This window comes from Triticum aestivum, chromosome 4B (assembly GCF_018294505.1).
Source record: "Triticum aestivum cultivar Chinese Spring chromosome 4B, IWGSC CS RefSeq v2.1, whole genome shotgun sequence".
Classification (NCBI taxonomy): Eukaryota; Viridiplantae; Streptophyta; class Magnoliopsida; order Poales; family Poaceae; genus Triticum; species Triticum aestivum.
Genome location: NC_057804.1, coordinates 343652887 through 343656765, shown reverse-complemented (window position 1 = coordinate 343656765; position 3879 = coordinate 343652887). Strand labels below are relative to the sequence as shown.

Here is a 3879-nt window from a genome sequence, read left to right as displayed (position 1 = left end):
ATATGCAAAAAAATCTTTATTATTTTTGCACGTGTCACAATAATTGCCGTAATTTTTCAGAAGTTAACTCCACAGATTGCGAAAGTTAATTACACCTAGTTAACTGCTATGAACAAGCTAACTGCCCGACCAAAATAGCTAACTAATGTATGACGACGAAGCTAACTGTCGTGACTTAAGACACTTTATTTTTTGTTTTTTCCTGGTTTTTCCCGGATCAAGCTAACTGCCGGTATTGAAATAGCTAACCGTTGGGGATTGCGGCAGTTAACAACAAGCTAATTGCAGGACTGAAGGTACTATTTTTTTATTTTTTTTATTTTCCTGAATAAGCTATTTAGAAACCGTTCCTAACTGCAGGAGAACAAACTGCTAACTGTGCGAAATATACTAGTTAACTTCCGGGCGGACTGTTTTTGGCATCATTTTTCACACTGTTTTTGGGTCCTAATTATTGAACCGTTAATCGGATTGATGCAAATGATATACCGTTGGATAGCTATTGAGAAGGAGAAAAAATATATCATGTTTTCCCAAAATCAATCCGGTTTAAAAAAATCAAAAAACTAAAAATCCATCAAACGAATTTTTAATGTTTTTGTGAAAGGAATTTTCAATTTTTTTGTCGGAATGATGCATATGATATACTGTTAGAAAGGTACCGAGTAGACCGAACTTTGGCATATGTAACACCTTTTCAGATTTATTACAGTTTAGAAGCAGTTTTCAAAAAACGAACATCATTTTCGACATTGTTTTCCCGAACTGCTACAGTACACACTAACTGCCCGACCGGAATAGCTAACTGACATATGTTGACAAAGCTAACTGTCGGGACTTAAGACACTATTTTTTTTTCTTTCGTTTTTTCCCTGGGTCAAGCTAACTGCCGACACTGAAAGAGCTAACTGTTGCAACTGCAGCAACCATTTAACTGCCAGACTGAAGGTACTAATATTTTTTATATTTTTTCCACCTCGGTCATGCTAACTACGGGGCCAAAAAATAGCTAACTTCGGGGACTGCCACAGTTAAGAACAAGTTAACTGCCCGATTGAAGATGCTAATTGTTATTCTCGCGAGGCAAAGAATGAAGTCAAAAGAAAGAAGACAACAAAACAAAAGAGAAGCAGAAGCAGTACCAGTGACGACCACAAATAAAAGCAGCAGCATGTTGTTTCTAAAAAAGCAGAAGCAGCTAGCATAGTCGGCAGCATGCAGTTAGCAGTGTAAACTAAAATAAGACAAATATTTAGGAACAGAGGGAGTAATACATAAAGCACGGGTTAGAGCCCCTAGGAGGGTCGAAAACACACTGTACGCTCGCATTCTTTTCACTAAATAAACAGAATCTTACCTATTCAGCTCATTTAGTGATTTAGATCAAATTTACTAACGAGTCACACATCATTTTTGTTTCTGTAGATAACTGCATCCGAAGGAAAAACTGCTTGTTGAATGCTGCCTGTTAAGCTCCAAATGAAACTATTGGATAACGGTTGCTTGTTAAACTCCAATTAACTGCTTGCTAGTTGCTACCCGCTGCATATAAAAAAAACTGCTTGTTAACATCCAATTAAACGGGAGCCATGCTGCTAGCTAACTGCAAGTGACCTACAGGTAACTACCACAATTTTTGTAGGAGTTGAGCACAAGAGGGATGGCTTACATTCAGGTTCCCTAAGCTTTTTATTGAGAAGAACAAACTAGTTTTCACCCCATATGAGAACAAGTTACCTGTATTCAGTGTTGTTGTGATCCTTCAGGGGGAAAAGGACAATAACTTTAGGTTTTAACTGTTGCAAATTCAAGTTTTAACTGCTTGAAATTCTTAAGTTAACTGTCTGGTTTATTTAGCCAACTTTTTCATGTTTTTAACTTTCTACAAAATACTAACTGCTATAGAAACCAACATTTTTAACTTTCTTTTGTCAATGCATAACTTCTGAATCTAACTGAAGCACTAAAAGAGTGGACCGAAGAAAGAGAGACACACGCCTTTTTTTGATGAGCAGCAAGTAAAAATGGTTCCTCGTCTCAACTTAATTTAGTTAGAGAATAGAGGGGCTTTCAAGTTCTTCATGTTCAACTGAATTTAACTAATCTCATAGTAGTGTTTTCTGGAGTACACCTCCATTACATACATGTATAACACAGCAGTATATATGAATCGTGTCTGGTGTACTTAGCATTTGAATGCTTAATTACCAGGGAAAAGAGAGGCGGCCTTGGCCTTGGTGGCGGTGCGTAGTTACCTGATAGAAGCTTCTGCACGAGCCTGCGTCCGACAAACCCGGTTTACTCTGGCAATGGACAGCATCATCGATGATGAGACGTCCTTGCCGGCGCTTCTGCAAGAGCATCAGATTAACTGAAGTTAACTGCATTTGTTTTTAGCAGCAAGAGCATCAGATTGTGTGGCACCAACACCGTGGTGACAACAGCAGACCGATGGGTTAACTTTTCTAGTTTTTAATAACATATGCAAATTCCATAGTTAACTGTTACAAAAGCAAAAAAAGTTAACTTCTTTTGTTTTCAACGCACCAACGGATGAAAATCAGCAAGCTAACAGAAGTCACTAAAATAAATTTGACTGAAGAGAGAACGGGGGCCAAATTGTGAAGTTAACAAGGTCAATACATCAGTTATCGTTTTGATTTACCACAGCTAACTATTGTTCTCTAACTGCCCCACGACCAAATACTACTAACTGCCACACGGCCGACAACTAGCTGTTGCTGAAGAACTGCAACAATGGGGGATGGGGAGAGCACCAATTAACTGTCGTCCAACTACTGCTTGTAGAGGAACTCGAATGGCCGTCTGTAACTGTTGCTTCCTCGAGGCACTGCTGCCTGTTTGTTGGTGTCCATGTGGCAGACGGTTTAGAGTATGACAGAGTCAAAGGGGAAGACAGGGAGGGGGGCAAAAACCACGAGCTTACTGCCGATGCCGGCTGCCGCCGCCGACGCGCAACACCAGAGCCACGCGCCCCTCAATGCCTCCCAGCTGAGGCTGCTCGACGCTGAAAGACCACGCCCCAGTGAAGCAGGGCTAAAGGACCATGTCGTGGCCATCTGGGGTCCCGGTCCTCCACTCCGCGTCCGTGTGGCAGCTTGACGCCGGCTAGGACTGATGTAGGTGCGGCGGAGTTCGTCCCCAAGTTGGTATGTTAAGGGAATCGTACCCAAGTCAGCTGTTGATGTCGCTGGCTTCATCCCTGTCGTGCGCCCAGCAGCTGCTGCAGTCTTATCGCTCGATTCCATCGCTCGAAATCCGCCGTTGGCTAGCGCGAGGAGGCCTCAGAAAAAACAGGAAAACCAGGGAATCGCCGCCGCTGCCGCCGTGCACTCCCTTGCTCCGGTTATCGCCGTCGCTCGCTCACACGAGGCGGCCCTGAAGCTACAGATAAGCGGGGAGTCGTCGCTGCTACCGCCGCACACTTCCTTGCTCCACCATCGCTCACTCGCGCGAGGCGGCCTCGAAGCTACAGGTTAACCGGGGAACATTGCCGCTTCCGTCGCCCGCTCCCTCGCTCTGGCTGCCGCCGGCGCCCGCTCAAGGGCGCCGTCTCCTACCTGTAGCCACCGGTGGTAAGTCTGGGCGGGGGCGGATCGAGATTCGACTGGGATTTTGATTTATAGTTTCATAATAGGGGTTCCTAAATAAGATTATTTAGAAACTCTAGAGGGAGTTCCTAAATAGTCCCGCCATATATATATATATATATATATATATATATATATATATATATATATATATATATATATATATATATATATATATATATATATATATATACATATACATATATATATATAGGGAAAATGCATCCTACTACCGGGTATTATATACTCTACTTTATTATTTTTAGTA

At 42.3% G+C, this 3879-nt stretch overlaps 1 long non-coding RNA gene across 1 annotated transcript; it reads right to left on the bottom strand.

Annotated features, from left to right (window-relative positions):
• Nucleotides 1–487: 487 nt before the first annotated feature.
• Nucleotides 488–3646, bottom strand: LOC123094819 (uncharacterized). Its single transcript, XR_006445991.1, has 3 exons — nucleotides 2948–3646; nucleotides 2256–2351; nucleotides 488–1542 (listed from the first exon to the last, which is right to left on the bottom strand). It is a non-coding gene; the product is annotated as an uncharacterized lncRNA (long non-coding RNA).
• Between the last annotated feature and the right edge of the window lie 233 nt (nucleotides 3647–3879).